At 33.7% G+C, this 17,574-nt stretch overlaps 1 non-coding gene across 1 annotated transcript; it reads left to right on the forward strand.

The window, feature by feature from the left end:
* Positions 1-6,355: 6,355 nt before the first annotated feature.
* On the forward strand, positions 6,356-6,462 carry LOC121228473 (small nucleolar RNA R71). The gene has a single exon (XR_005926049.1). It is a non-coding gene; the product is annotated as a small nucleolar RNA R71 (small nucleolar RNA).
* Positions 6,463-17,574: the final 11,112 nt, after the last annotated feature.

The following is a 17,574-nucleotide window of genomic DNA, read 5'->3' on the forward strand; positions in this document are numbered from 1 at the left end:
CAGTTCATGCACCTTACTACTAACCTTTTAAGATCATGATTTGTAGTGGACCCTTGAACATATTGCGCCTTCAAATTTGCTTGTGTTTTAACATGGGCCCTTAAGCAAAGTGAAGTGATTAATGATAGGAAATAAGCACTTCCTGTCTTCTTTTTAGCACAGTCTTGAATCTCCTTGACAATTATTTTCCCAACATTAATGGACTTTTCTGTCAAAATTGTATATAACAAGAGCATCCATTCTATTGAGATGGTGGAACTATGTGAGATAATCATAAAACTGTAGTAAACGAAATAAAACCATACCTTTGCTACTGGTTTTAGGTATTTCCTTCAGCAAGAATGTCTCCAAAACTTTCTTATAATCCATTGGGATCCCGAACTTGTCACAACATCAAGCACTTGTTGAAGAAAATCCCAATTGATATTGTTCATCATATGGTAGTACTCATCTTCTTCAACATCAGGTAAGTTAAACAAATCATTGATGGACTTAGAAGTAAGAGGTACCTTTTTCTTTAGAACGGTGACCTTAGTAGCATCTTGCATAGTCAAACCAGCATAGAATTCTCAAACTAGTTCATTATCAAGAAGTGAACGAGCATCACAAAATCGTTCCCACTTGAGAGCATTGATTTTCTTTCTAATCGATATAGGAACAACCACCAAATCATGACTCTTCAAGTTAAAACCTTTTTTCAGAATCATAGGTTGATGCTTGAAGATTAAATCAAATCTCTCTTTCACTTCTTCATCAATCAAAATCGGGTTTTCAGGAGTAGTCTTTGAAGATCTAGTTCTTTTGTGAGACATGGTATCTTTTTTTGAGAATTTGGCAAAGTTTCTGCACAAGGGGGAAAAGAGAAATCGGCAAGTTGGGTAAGGACTTGCTACGATGAAAATCTTATGACGGCAAGTATGGTGTGGCGACAATGATAGTGTGAGACAGCAACAGTGGTGTGCGGCGACGACAACAGCGATGTGCAGTAGCAACGTTGGTGCTTTGGCAATCTTCTTGTGGCAGTAATAGGTGATTTCGGCAAAAAGGGAAGAGAAACGAGGGTTTCTTTTGGGATTTGAGGCTAACGACACAATAGGGAGATTTAGGGATTTTTAGGGTTAAGCAAATTGCTTTGAAGGATATGAAAAATAGTAGAATGATGAAGAGTTTATATGGGGAAGAACTAGGGCAACATGTAGCGAAAATTTAGCTACATTAGGGTTACTTGGGCGGCAAGTAATGGGAGTGGCGACAAAGTATGGATTTTTCCCTCCTTTTTTGCTATCTTGGGCATCAAACTCAGAATGTATTTACAAACTTACTCAAGAAAAAAAATTGATTAATACTTGGGCCAAATTTGACCCCCTTTATTAACATAAAAATTTAAAATTTTAAAAAAAAATGAAACTTAAAAATTTTAAATTTTAAATAGAAAATTCCTTCTTAACAAATTACATTAAATTAATTCCCAAGAAATGTTGGAATGGCCACAGCGGTCCCGCTTAAGTTCCAATTTCCTTGACAGAATTGATTAAATGTAATAAGTTAAAAAAATAAGTTCTAATTATTTATTTATTTACAAAGTGAGTTCATGAAAAATCAAGGGTCTGTTAATTTGAACGAGGGTTCAACTCGCTTAACTTTACCATCCCAGTAGTGTTTGAGACATTGACCATTAACTTTAAACGTACCTTCGTAATTGTCATATAATTCAATAGCTTAATAAGGATAAAGTCGATAGATGGTATAAGGTCCTTTCCATCGGGATTTAAGCTTCATAGGAAATAACTTCAACATTGAATTAAACAATAAAACCTTCTGACCTTCTTTAAACTCGCGAGGTTGTATATGACTATCATGCCATCTCTTTGATCTTTCTTTACACATTTTGGCATTCTCATAGGAAAACAACCTTAGCTTTTCAACTCATCAAGTTGTAACATCCTTCTCTCACCGGCTTGTTTAAGATCAAAGTTCAACTGCTTCAAAGCCCAGTGAGCTCTATTCTCCAAATATAATGGCAAATGACATGCCTTTCCAAAGACTAAAAGATAAGGAGTCATTCCTAACGATGTCTTAAATGCTGTTCGATAGGCCCATAATACATCGTCGAGCCTTCGAGATAAATTTTGTCTGCTACGGCGTACTACCCTTTCAAGGATACCTTTGATTTCATAGTTCACTCTTTCAACTTGCCTATTAGATTAGGGATCATAAGCAATAGCAATCTTGTGCTTCACATCATATTTGTCAAGCAACCATTTAAGCTATTTGTTCACAATGTGAGAACCTTCATCACTAATAATAGCTCTTGGTGTCCCAAATCGTGTAAACACATGCTTATGTAGGAATCTCATGACTACCTTAAAATCATTTGTAAGGTATGCTTTGGCTTCAACCCACTTGGGTACATAGTCCACAGCAACTAAGATGTATTTGTTCCCATACAAAAAAAGGAAATAGGCCTAAGAAGTCAATGCCCCATACATAGAATAATTCAATCTCCAAAATGTTTGTCAATAGCATTTCATTCCTCCTTGATATATTTCCAATCCTTGGCATTTATCACAGTTCTTCACATAAGCATAAGGTTTTTTAAATAGTGTAGGCCAAAAGAAACCTGCTTGCAAAATCTTTGCTGCAGTACGTGAACCACCAAAGTGTCGCCCACTTGGAGATGAATGGAAATGATACAAGATCTCAGCAATCTCATTTTCAGCTACACACTTTCGGATTATATCATCTGCACATTTCTTAAACAAAAATGGATCATCCCAAAAATAATACCAACTATCATGAAGGAAATGTCATTTCTCGAGGAACTATTCCACATGTAAGATGATTGGAAAAATCAGCAAACCAAGGTGCTTCATGAATTTGAATTACCTCAAATAAGTATTTATCTGGGAAATTCTCGTTGATAGACACACATAATCGAGTTACCTCATCTTTCTCTAATCTTGACAAATGATCAGCTATTTGATTTTCAACACCTTTTTTGTCTTAGATCTCAAGGTCAAATTCTTGGAGTAAAAGTATCCAATGAATTAGCCTCAGTTTCGCATCTTTCTTCGGAGCAAGTATTTAATGGCTGCATGGTCAGTAAATACTGTAACTTTGGTACCTATAAGATATGAGCGGAATTTTTCAAAAGCAAAAACTATAGGAAAGAGTTCCTTTTCAGTTACTGTATAATTGAGTTAGGCTCCCGTCAAAGTTCTACTTGTACAGTAAATAGGGTGAAACACTTTGTTTCTTTTTTGACCCATCACAGCTCCAACGACATAATCACTTGCATCGCACATCAACTCAAAAGGTAAGCTCTAATCAGGTGTAACAATTATTGGGGATAAGATTAAAAGCTTCTAAACATGCTTTTTTGAAATCAAACACTGTATCTTTATCTAACAACAAACACAACGGTTTAGAAATTTTCAAGAAATCTTTGATAAACCTTCGGTTAAAACCGGTATGGCTTAAGAAACTTCTAACTCCTTTCACATTAATTGGGGCCGGTAATGTTTTAATTATGTCCACCCTTGCTTTATCGACTTCAATTCCTCTCTTTGAGATTTTATGTCCTAAGACAATCCCTTCCTTAACCATAAAATGTCATTTTTCCTAGTTAAGGACAAGATTCGTCTCTTCGCATCTCTTCAATACCTTATCCAAATTACTCAAACAAATATCATAACTGTTACCAAAAACAGAAAAATCATCCATGAAAACCTCAACAAAATTTTCAACCATATTAGTGAATATTGCCATCCTGCATAATTGAAATGTTGCAAGTGCATTGCATAAACCAAAAGGCATTCTCTTAAAAGCAAACGTACCGTATGGACAAGTAAATGTTGTTTTATGTTGGTCTTCCGGAGCTACAACTATTTGGTTATATCCCGAATAACCATTTAAAAAATAATAGAATTCATTACGTAATAGTCGATCTAACATCTGATCCATAAAAGGCAATGGAAAATGGTCCTTCAGAGTGGCTTTATTCAACTTCCTGTAATCAATACAAATTCTCCAACCAATAATAGTTCTCGTTGGAATCAACTCGTTACGCTCATTTTTAACAGTCGTGATTCCACCTTTCTTCGGCACACACTGCACCGAACTTACCCATGAACTATCTAAAATAGGATAGATAATTCCTGTGTCTAACTATTTGACCACTTACTTTCTCACAACTTCTTTCATAATAGGATTGAGCCTCATTTTCCCATCAATTCGAGCTCTTTCTCCTTCTTCTAAAATAATTTTATGCATTCAAAAAGAATGGCTTATACCTCTAATATCAGCTATGGTCGAAGCAATTGTTTTCTTAAATTTCTTTAGAACAACAATTAGTTGCTCCTTTTGATCTTTCGTTAGTTCTGCTGAAATAGTTATAGGCAAAGTGTAACAATCACCTAAATAAACATATTTCAAATGGGAAAGAAGTACCTTTAGTTCGAGTTTAGGTGGTTCTTCAATTGACAACTTGGGTTACACAAATTCTTTGACTTCTAACTCTAATGGTTCAAACCGTGTGGATTGAATAAAATTTCTCAAATTGGCTTCCATCAAAGCCATGTTTTCTTCACCTTCTTCATCCTTCAAAGGGTCAAGTTCTAAGGCTTTCTCCAATGGATCTTTTTCAAAATTGATTTCCATAGAAACCAAGGTTTCTATCGCTTCTATAATTTAACACTCTTCTTCCGGATTAGGAAATTTCATTGCTTTAAGAATGTTAAAGGTTATCTGATCGTCTTGAACTCACATGGTGAGTTCACCTTTCTGCACATCAATTAATGTTCTTCCCGTGGCTAAGAAAGGTCTCCCAAGGATGATCGACACTTCCTTATCTGCTTTAAAATCTAAGAAAATGAAATCAGGAGGAAAAATAAATTTATCGACCCTTATCAAAACATCCTCGATCTTTCTCTCGAGATATCTAAAGATCAATCTGCTAGCTGAAGCGTCATAGTTGTAGGTCTTCTTTCATCTATCCCTAGCATTTTGAAAATAGACTTAGGCATCAAGTTAATACTCACTCCTAAATCACACAAAGATTTTCCACAGGAAGATTCACCAATGTTACAGGGTATAGTAAAGTTTCCTGGGTCTTTCAATTTCGGTGGTAGTTTGTTCTACAAGAACGCACTGCACTTCTTTGTCAAGGCAACAGTCTCATACTCACTCAGTCGTTTCTTCTTGGACAGTATATCTTTCATAAACTTCACATAATTTGGAATTTGTTCTAAAGCCTCCACCAACAGAGTATTGATGTGCAACTGCTTCAGAACATCCAAAAACTTCTTGAATTGCACCTCCTGTTTCTGCTTGTGTTGCTACAATATTTGTGGATATGGAGGTGAGGGATCTTTTGGTTGAATCAGATAACTATTCTGAGTACGTAAATCTACATCCAAATAAGATGTTAAAGTATCAGAATTCACTAAGTTATGATTTTCCTTGTCAGTCTTTGCAGATTCTGACTCTTTTGGTGTAGGAATTTCAACATCTGGTTGATTCTTCTCAACAGACTTATCTTCAACATCAATTAATCGGGGTTCCAAAATTTTACCACTTCGCAATGCCACTACCTTGATATGTTCTTTACCCAAATTTTTTGGATTCTCAGTATTGCTTGGCAAGGTTCATTGCGGTCTGTTGCGAAGCTCCGTAGCTAACTAACCCATTTAGTTTTCCAAATTTTTCAATGTTGCTGCTTGGCTTTGGATCAAAGCGTCATTCTTTGCCATATACACTTTCAACAAGTTCTCCAGACTATTTGATGCCTCAGCTTGAGGTGGTTTTGGAGCTTTCTGATTAAACCCTTGAAATTGGTTGGGTCTAAGCTACAATAAGTTATTGTTCGGTCCATTTCCTTAGTTGCCCCAAGAAAAAATAGGATGATTACGCTATGAAGGATTGTAGAAGTTGGACTAGGGTCCTTATCCACTCCTATTTTTATGTTGGTTCCCCACATAGTACATTGATTCGGGATTTGATGGACAATTCTCAAAAGCATGACCTTCCCCACAATACACACAAGATACTACTTCAAATGGACTTGGTGGCTGAGCTGCAAAATTATTAGCACTATTAGCGGTAAATTGTTTTAACATAGAGGAATTGAGCTGATAATGATGTGAGGGCGTCAACTTCATGAACTTCGGCTACACATCTTCCTGAAGCTGTTTGATTTGTTGGCCATTGATAGTTATTACTCGTGATACTCTTGATGATCTCATAAGCCTCATTATAAGACTTAGACAAAATTGCACCATTCGCAGAAGCATCTACCATCAATCTTGTATGTGCATTGAGACCATCATAAAATGTCTCCAACTAGATACAATAAGGAATCCCATGATGAGGAAACTTACGAAGTAACTCCTTGAATCACTCCTAAGCCTCATACAAAGACTCGTCATCCAATTGTTGGAAAGTTGTGATTTCGTTCCTCAATTTAGCATTTTTGGTAGGCGGGAAATACTTAACTAAAAATCTCTCTGCCAATTCTTGCCATGTAGATATAGAACTTGGTGGCAATGAATTGAGCTATGCTCTTGCTTGATCTCGCAACAAGTACGGAAACAACTTCAACCTCAATGCGTCTTCAGTCACACCGGCTATCTTAAATGAATCACTCACCTCCATAAACAATCAAAAGTGGAGATGTGTATCTTTTGTGGGCATACCACTGAATTGACGCACCATTTGGAGCATTTAAAACATCACTAGTTTCAATTCAAATTGGCTTGCCTCAATATCTGGCCTTCTAATTCTTGGATTTAACTCACTCAAAAGTGCACAACATATTGTGTGATGTATCGATCCCTATCATCGGCAATGAGGATGGGATTTCGTACACAATCAACTTTATTACCTTTATCTTGATTCTAATTTCCAAGCTCCATCTCGACTTGTCTTTGAGCTATTCATTCACTTCTTATTTTTCTAAAAGTTTGCTCAATGTCAGGGTCTACAAGGAGTAAATCGATAATCCGATCTATGCTTATAAACACCTGAAAAGAAAATCACAAAATTAAAATGAATAAGTTAGTAATGTTAGAAATAAACCAAATTGGAAGTAAATAATTTCACAAAAAAATGACTATGGCAACAGTTAACAATCCCCGGCAATGGCGTAAAAAACTTGTAATGTGTAGGTTTGTGTAACTGTACATAGTAGTTATCAAGTAATAATTAAGTATCAAGTTATCATCTCCACATGGATTGTATTTGTGTTAAATCACTTAATTGTAAAATTATATTAACAACTTGGTAAATAAAAACACAATATGATTGAGAAGTGATGATTAAAATTAAATATATTAAATTAAATGAAATGATCCCCAATGTAAATTGTCCTAAATATGCAAACTATATGAATGAATTAGATTTTAGCAAACTTAAACACAATTTGAAACAATTATAACATAAATAAACTAGGATAATTACTTTAATTAGACTCAATTTATTATCAACATGCTTAATAACATTCAGAAAAACATTCCATTGCAATTTGATCTTTCATGAGTTTGGAAACCATATTAGGTCCCTTTGGAATCCTTTACTTAGTAAATATGCAGTTTACTGATCCTTATTTACTAAGGATTTCTTAGCATTCGTACGAGGTAACAAGGACATGTTAGGTTTGAAACAGTTTAATCACACAAATCTAACAACTATGCAGGTAACAGAGCTTGGCTAGAGTTGTTATGCAACCTGCAATTTAATAGGGTTAGGATCTAAATTGAGCATGCACATTTCAATTATGTGTCCACTAGCTGACGTCTGGTTAGGATCACTCAGCTAATTCAGGTGTATTTCAATCACGTATGAAAGTAATACAGACTTGATTTTAATTGAAAACATGATCAATTGAGGCACAAACATTATAAGCATGAATCAAATAAATATTATTTAATCAAAGTAATCATCCTAACTTAAATAAAATTAAGCTAACATTGTTGTAATAAGAAAAAAGAACACATAGCAAACATTTTCAGATTAAATCAAAGAAAAGAAAGATTAAACCTAAGTCAAAGTGGTTGTCACCCAAGTCTCTGACCGACGAAGGCTCCTTCGCTTTGCTCCTTTGCTGATGGCTTTCTAAGGTGGCCGACCAAGGGCTTTTTAAGAGGCTTAATTGCTAAAATCTCTATGAAGAGATGATGCTAGGCTTGGGGAATGGATAATGCTAGAGAGAATTGAGAGAAAAGATAGAATGATGAGGGATGAGGGATGATTAGGAATGGTGAAATGAAGTCTTATTTATAGGTGAAGAGAGGAGAGTAGTTTGCTAAAAATAGAGAGGTTTAGTCTCTTCAAGCTTCTTCAATGAGTGGCCGGCCATGATTAGTGGATTTTGAGTTGAATTTTGCTTGATTTTTAAGTAAGTTAAATTTCATAACAACTCAGGACTGAGACTCGGTCAAACGTAATTCTTAATGCAAATCTCTAATTTCTACAATATTATAAGGACCTTGTGTAATTAAACCAAAAGTGGTTTATGTGGACAGCCATGTGTAGCCGAAATTGGGTTGACTTGGTCTTCAATTTGGATGGTTTTTATGATCCAACAAAGCTACCAGACCTATCCAAAATAAATCAATAAATTAAAGGACCAAAGAATAAAATAAATAATTAATTAAAACCCAAATTATTAATGAAATATTTTAAAATGAATTATTAAATATATTTTTATATTTTATTATTTAATTTAATCATGCATGACCCATTTTATGTCTTAAAAATATAATATGTTCCAATAAATATAAAATAAGCCATTTTATGCATGAAAACTATATAATAAAGCATAAAGTCACATTTTAATAATTTCTATATCCTAATTTCACATTTTCACATATTTCATTAATTTATTAAACAATTACTTAGTTTTAACAACGAATTTAAGTAAAAATGTGATAAATTGTATAGGAAAAATCTTATATATTTTTCAGTTTAAACACCCCCAAACTTAAATCATTGCTCGTCCCGAGTAATGTTTATGCACCGTAAAAGGTCTTACTAAGGTAAAATTGCTAACAGGGTAAGTAGCTCCGGAAAGCATAACAGGGAGTTCAAGCGAGCCATATTAGGAAGCTCATAAGAGCTTATATCAGGACGCTCATGAAGAGCTGTGTTTGTGTCCATAAAATAATGTTGGATCACAACCGATCGAATCATGTAACAGGACACTCACAAAGAGCTGCGGTAGTGCGCCACACATGCAGGACCACTACTGATCAGGATGCTTGTAGGAACTATATAACAGGACACTCGAGAGGCTTATAACAGGATTGCTCATTTGAGCTATATTCCGTCCGCAACATATGGACCACATTCAATACGGGAAATTATGTATCAATCGAATTTCATTATTCAAACGGAACTTATAATTTTCTGAACATTAACAGGCATGTGATTATTTCATACATTTATGACATTTATATAATTCATGCAAACATATACCACATTAGATTCAAGTATAAAAATAAACACAATTTAGTTACACAAATTTACCTCATCACTTGTTCATATAAAAAAATCTACTAATCCGGCACTTTTTTCTTTTCCTCAATCTAACTTTATATTTGAGTTTTTCGGATCTATATAAATGAATTTAACATCAATTTAATCCATTTCAAACTCAATTTAATTCAATTCACATCCTAGGCAAAATTACCATATTGCCCCTATACTTTTCATAAATGATAATTTCGTCCCTAAACTCAGAAAATGAAATTCATGCAATTTAATCCTTATTCCATTCCTAGCCAAATTTTATATGTCACAATAACAGCCCATGAATTTCACAAAAATCAAAATTTTTCCATGGGTTTTACTATTTTTCAGTTTAGTCCCTAAATCATAATTTCATCAAAATTCTCTTTGTAAAAGTTGTTTATCTATCAACAACCTTTCATTTTCTGTCATAAATTTAAAACTTTCAGCATTTACATCCATGGTAAAATTTCTATACTTTGATATCTTTATAAATTAATCCCCATAATAGATAGATTAAGCTATTCCGATCTTAGAAATATAAAAATTACTAAAAACGGGACAAGAATACTTACCCAATTAAGCCAAGAAAGCTTGCTTTCTCTTTACTAGGGTTTCTATGTAATTTTGGGGAAGAAGATGATAATATTCATATGTTATTTCTATTTAATTATTATATCATCTATTAATTTTTCCACTTTCTAATTTAGTTATTTTCTTTTTCTAATTTTCCATGGATGATTCATCATAAATATCTACTAATTTTTTCTTAATAGTCTAATTACCATATAAAGACCTTAAGTTTTCAATCCCATAGTTGTTTAATCCTTCTAGCTACTAGAATTCAACTTTTGTATTTTTATGTAATTTGGTCATTTCTATAATTAATTATGAAATCGGTAAAATTTTCTTATCAAAATTTTCATATAACATTCCTATCAAAAAATTTAAAATAATTTTTTTTATGACTTGGATTTGTGGTCTTAAAACCACTATTTCAATTTCACTGAAAACAGGCTGTTGCAACTCTCCCTGTAACGGCCTAATTTTCAGTGGTGTCGAAAATGGTGATTTGAGATCACTAAATTCGAAAAATAAGATTGAACAAGATAGTAATTTAATATTTATGAGTCAAGTAAGAATTTAGAAGAATTTGTGAAATGGTGAAATTAGTGAATTAAAAGAATTTATTAGGTCAAACGGGTAAAAAATGAGGTATCGAGACCTCAAAGTTGAAAATCGAGCTATAAATATTTTTATAAATATTTATGGAGTGTCATTGAGTTAGTATTAAAGTTTCGTTAGAAAATTTTAATGTTTGAATGGCTAATTAATTAAAAAGGACTAAATTGAAAATAGCGCAAAATTTGTTAAATTGTGAGTAAATAGCTTAAGTATTTAAAAAGATGGATTTAAAGAGCAATTAGACCCAAAGGTTAATGGCTGGACGGTTTGGGTATGAAATAAGCAAGAAAACAATGTGAACAAGGGGCAAAATTGGAAATAGCATAAAAGTTAATAGTTAAATAATGATGTAATTGAAAAATCTAGACATTTCTTCATATTTTCTCAGCCAAAACGCCATAGAAGGTCTGGAGAAAGCTGGTTTTTCATATTTTTACATCATGTGAGTTTAATTCTTACTTTTCTTGATAATTTTTATGTTTTTATGACTTTTACAATTAGGTCCACTTGTAGAATTCATTAGTTTTTGATTTTATGGGTGAAATTGGAAGTTACCCTGGATGGATAAGGGAATTTTATGATGAATTATTATGAAATTTAAGTTCTAATTTCATATTAAGGTGGTTTTATTAAGTGATTTTGATAGGAAATGATATTTAGGACCTAATTGTGAAAAAGTTGTGAATTGAAGGTTTCTGTTGAAATTAAGAATATAAAAGGTTTTGAAATAGTTTATAATGGTAAAATAAAGTGTTAATTAAGAAAAATTAGTTCAATTGATGGGTGAATTGAGCAGGACTAAATTGTGAAAACTGTAAATTTTGGGGTAAAAGTGCAATTTCAAAATTTGAACAGCATAAATTGTGAAGTGAAATAGAATTGAAATGGATGCTAATGAAGGAATGATTTTATAATTATAGATCAAGAAAACGAACTGAATCGTGGAAAGGAGAAAATTCAAGAATAGTCCCTGAATTTTTACGACTTTTGCAAATTAGTCTAGGTAAGTTCATATGGCAAAGTTCAATGTTTTTGTTATGAAAATCTTATGATTGTTAAAGTATTTTATTGTTGATGAATACTATCAATTTGCATTAACTAATAAATAATGTGTAACTAAAAGTACAAATTAGTAGGAACAATGGATTTGAGTGCTTCTATTCTGTGACCCTGATGAATTGACGAAAAATATGTGATAAGTGCGCTCGTTTAAGACCATAGATGGGCTATGGCATCGGTGCAATGTGATAATGTGACTCCGTATAAGACCATAGCTGGGCTATGGCATTGGTATATTGTGATAATGTGATGCCGTATAAGACCATGTCTGAGATATGGCTTCGGTATGATATGTGAACCGTGTAAGACCATGGCAAGGCTATGGCTTCGGTGTGTGATGCGTAACAATGTGAAAGTCCATAGTTTACTATGGCAATGTGATAATGAAGCACTCAATTCCCTTATTGTTCCCTAATTTGACAATGAAGTAAATGAGAAATGGGCCTAAGGGAGTTAAATTGTGAGTAGCCATATGGAAATTATTCCAATGAGTTATTAATGAAATTGTGATTTGGAGGATGAAATAGTTAAACTAATAGATATATGATTGTGTACGATATTTGATATGATTTGTGTTTTTATGCCTATGAGCTTACTAAGCTTCAATAAGCTTACTTGTGTGTGTTTAATATTTTTATGTAGATTGACTTGAAATGAAGTGGGTAGATCGGATCAACACAACAGGGCACACTATTCAGATCAATTCGGGTAGTTTTTGTCTTATGTTTAAAGATTTATATGGCATGTATAGAGTTTGAATGAATTGAAGTAAAGATGTTATAAACTAGTTAACAATATTTGTACTAAAATAGTTTTTGGTAAGTAGCAGTAGTTTGACTTTGAAAAATCACTAAAAATAGTATAAATGGAATTAAATAATGAATAAGTTATGGAATCGAATCTTAATGAGTCTATTTTCATATGGAAGAAGCAAAACAGGTATATGAGCTATATTTTATGAGATGTTTAAATTTTTGTGAAACAGGGCCAGAGCAATTTCTGGATCCCCTGTTCTGACTTTGGAAATTCACCATAAATTTTACAAAGATAATTAGAAGTCATACTTTATATGTAAAGATTCCTTATTGAGTCTAGTTTTATTAGAGACAAACGTCATAGTCATTGAAGCTCTGTACAGAGAGATATCTGATTCGTAATATACAAAGGTTAGAGTAGTCAAACCCTGAAACAGGGGAGATTTTAACTAATAAACTGTACTAATTGGCTTGACCAAAAATTCTAGAAAAAAATTGGTACGTAGATATATGAGTATAAATTCGGGGAAAATTTACAGATTTGGATTTCAATTTTTATAACTCGAGATATGAATTATTTAGAAACTATGACGCAGTTGGACAGCTTGTCTGAAAAGTATGAGATAAATTATCTAAATTTGGTTAAGTGCTCAAATAAGTTTAGTAGTGCCTTGTGCTTGACTCCGGCAACGGTCTCGGGTAAGGGGCGTTACACTCCCTCTTAAAGAATTTTCATCCTCAAAAATCTTACCAGTGAAGTGGTTTGGGTATTGCTTTCTCATAGTATCCTTCAGTTCGCAAGTAGCTTCTTTCTATACCATGTCATTGTAGAGAACTTTTACTAAAGCTACATTTTTATTTCTTAACTATTTTGTTTCAGGTGTCACAATTTTGATCGATTCTTTACTGTAAGTCATATTAGGCTAAATTTCAACTTCTGTCGGAGAAATAACATGTGAAGGATTTGACCGATACCGTCGTAACATGGACATATGAATTTTTTTTTGAATTTTGTGAAGCTCTAGCGGTAATGCCAACCGATAAACAACAGGTTCGATGCTTTCAATAATCTCATAGGACCCGATGAACTGCGGACTCAGTTTTCTTTTACGCCCAAACAGAAAAATTTTCTTCCAAGGTGATACTTTCAAGAATACTTTGTCGCTGACCTGAAATTCTATTTCTTTTCGTTTAAGATCAACATAATACTTTTGATGATCAGAGGCTGCTTTCAAACTATCCTGAATCAGCTTTACATTTTCTTCAGTTTTACAAACTAAGTCAACTCCATGTATCTTTTTCTCACTGAGCATTGTCCAATATAATGGAGTTCTACATTTACGACCATACAGAGCCTCGTACAGTGCCATTTTGATGCTTGACAGATAACTATATATGCAAATTCAACCAATGGTAGGTATTTTTCCTAGTTACCTTCGAATTCCAAAACACAACACCGGAGCATATCCTCTAAAATCTATATTACACGTTCAGATTGACCATCAGTTTGAGGATGAAATGCAGTACTAAAATGCAATTGTATACCCAGAGCTTCATGCAATTTATTCCAGAATCGAGATGTAAACTGAGGATCTCTATAAAAAATAATGGAGACCGGTACCCCATGTAGTCTAACAATCTCGAAAACATATAACTCAGTTAATCTATCCAGGGAGAAATCCATATGTAACGGAATAAAGTGTGGAAACTTTGTTAATCGATCAACGATTACCAAAATGACATCTTTATTTTTCGGAGATAAGGGTAATCCTAATACAAAATCCATAGTAACGTTTTCCATTTCCATTCCATAATAGTAACTGGCTGTAATAATCCCAAAGGCAACCGATGTTCAGCTTTTACTTGCTGACATATCAAACATTTAGATACAAGATCAGAAATATCTCGTTTCATTCCCGGCCACCAGTATATCTTTTTCAAATTATTGTGCATTTTGTTACTACCAGGATGAATAAACATTGTACCATTATGAGCTTTATACAAAATCCTCTATACAAGTTCTGAATTCTTCAGTACACAAATTTTGCCTTTGAACAATAAGCAGTCATCAGACCCAATCTAAAATTCTGAATCAGAATTTGACTCATATTGTACCTGTCTAACTTGTAATTCATTGTCACTCTTCTGAGCTTCATAGATTTGTTGTAAGAATATTGGTCTAGCTTTAAACTCAGCTATGATTGAACCATCGTTTAACAATGACAACCGGGTATTCATTGCTCGCAAAGTAAACAAAGACTTTTTGCTTAGAGTATCAACAACCATATTGGTTTTTCCCGCATGATAATCAATAGCTTGATCATAATCTTTTAATAACTCAAGCCATCTACGCTGTCTCAAATTCAAGTCTTTTTGTGACATCAAATATTTCAAACTCTTATGATCAGTGAATATATGACATTTTTTACCAAACAAGTAATGCTGCCAGATTTTCAATGCAAACATAATAGCTGCTAATTCCAAATCATGTATCGGCTAATTTCTTTCATGTGGTTTTAGCTATCTAGAAGCATAGGCGATTACTTTACCTTCTTACATCAAGACACAGCCTAAACCATTTAATGATGCAACACTGTAAATTACGAATTCTGTACTTGATTCAGGTTGAATTAATACAGGTCCTTCAGTCAACAAGGATTTTAATCTGTCAATGCTTTGCTGACATTTATCAGACCACTCAAATTTCACATCTTTTTGCAACAGACGAGTCATCGGGGAAGCTATCATTGAGAACCCTTTACAAACCTCTGATAATAATCGGCTAATCCCAAAAACATTTTGACTTCTGACATAATTTTTAGTGATTTCTAGTGAACAATAGCTGAAATTTTATTCGGGTCCACTCTGATGCCTTTAGTAGATACTATATGTCCAAGGAATCCAACTTCTTGAAGCCAAAATTCACATTTATTGATTTTGGTATATAATTGTTTCTCACAAGAGTTTGCAACACAATTCTTAGATGAACAACATGTTCATTTTCATCTCGAGAATATACCAGAATATCATCAATAAACACCACCACAAATCTGTCTAAATACGGTCTGAAAATTCTATTCATCAAATCCATAAATACCACAGGTGCATTTGTCAAACCAAATGACATCACAAGGAACTCATAGTGTCCATACTTGGTTCTGAAAGCTGTCTTTGGTATATCTGTGTCTTTCACTCACAACTGGTAGTATCCAGAACGGAGATCTATTTTAGAGAACACAGTGGCACCTTTCAGTTGATCAAACATGTTATCAATTCGAGGCAATGGATACTTGTTCTTGATTTTAACCTTGTTGAGCTGTCTGTAATCAATACATAGCCTCAACGATCCATCTTTCTTTTTTACAAATAGAACCGTTGCACCCCAATGTGAATGACTAGGTCGAGCAAAACCCCTATCTGTCAATTCTTATAACTGTGCTTTCAACTCTTTTAATTCTATTGGGGCCATTCTATAAGGTGCTATAGATATAAGAGTTGTTCTTAGAATAAGATCTATAGAAAATTTCACCTCTCTGATTGGCGGTAATTCGGGTAATTCTTTCGGAAACACATCAGGAAACACACAAACAACTGGCACTGACTTAATCTTTGATTCAGATACTTTAATGTTCAACACATATGCAAGATAAGCATCATACCCCGTTCTGACATATTTCTGTGCTGATATAGCTGAGATTACATTAGATAAGCCATCCAGTTTATCAGATTCAACATGAAGTAATTCACCATTCTGACATTTCAACACAATGTATTTTTGTTTAGAATTCACCACCGCATCATGTTGAGTTAGCTAGTCTATTCCCAAAATTACACCAAATTCATCAAAAGGCAGTAGCATTAAATCAATTGAGAAACAATAACCCTTTATCGTCAATGGACAATTTTTACAAACTTTATCCACCATAACATATTGACTAGGGGGTTTGAAACTTTAACCACAAATTCAGTGAACTCAATAGGTAAATTTTTAACAGACACTAAATTCGTACATATGTATGAATGTGTTGAACCAAGACCAATCAAAGCAGTAATATCAGTATCAAGAAGAGAAAATGTGCCAGTAATGATGTTTGGTGCAGAGGCATCCTCTCTTGTACGTATAACATACGTCCTTGCCGGTAATCTTGCTTCAGATCTAACTGTTGAATCTTTCGTAGCACTTCGGCTACCATTAACATTATCGGGTTAATGAGGTGGTCTACCTCTCGAGGCGGGGTTACTCAGTTTCAAAGTCTGATTAGTATTTTTTTCAATCCTTTTCGGACAATCTTTGAAAAAATGGTCAAGAGAACCACACCTATAGCAAGCTCCACTTCTCATACGGCACTCCCCAAAATAAAATTTATTACAATGTTTAATCCTTGATTTAGGGTTACTAATGGAGACAAAGATCTCGGGTTAGAATGTTAAGAGCCTCGTTCCGTCCCAAAATATCCTGTAAAGGTGGTAAAACGATCATGGTATTTCTTTGATTTCTTTAAAGCAAATGGTTGAGATTTGCTCATATCTCTTACTGGAAATATGGGCTTCTCTCTTTCTGCTTGTTTCTTTTCTTTACTCAATTCCTCGGCTTTGTGTGCTCGATAAGCCAGTACCACAAATTCTCTTAATTCAAGAATTCCAATCAATAGCTTGATATCCTCATTTAATCCTTCTTCAAAATGTTTACACATAACAACTTTAGTTGGAACACATTCCCTAGCATACTTGCTCAATCTAACAAATTCTTGTTCATACTCAGATACTGTTATATTTCCCTGTTTGAGCTCTAAAAATTCTTTCTTTTCTGATCTAGAAATCTCTGACTAATATACTTCTTTTTGAATTCTGTTTGGTAAAACTCCCATGTAACGTTTTCCCTTAGCATAAAAAAACCAAAGTATTCCACCATTGATAAGATGAATCTTTTAACAATGATACAACACATTTCAGACACTCAGCTGGTGTACATAATAATTCATCTAAAACCCTGATAGTATTTTCCAGCTAAAATTCATCCCTCTTCAGATCATCTTCGGTAGTAGCCCTAAATTCTTTTGCCCGATATTTA

This window comes from Gossypium hirsutum, chromosome A04 (assembly GCF_007990345.1).
Source record: "Gossypium hirsutum isolate 1008001.06 chromosome A04, Gossypium_hirsutum_v2.1, whole genome shotgun sequence".
Lineage (NCBI taxonomy): Eukaryota > Viridiplantae > Streptophyta > Magnoliopsida > Malvales > Malvaceae > Gossypium > Gossypium hirsutum.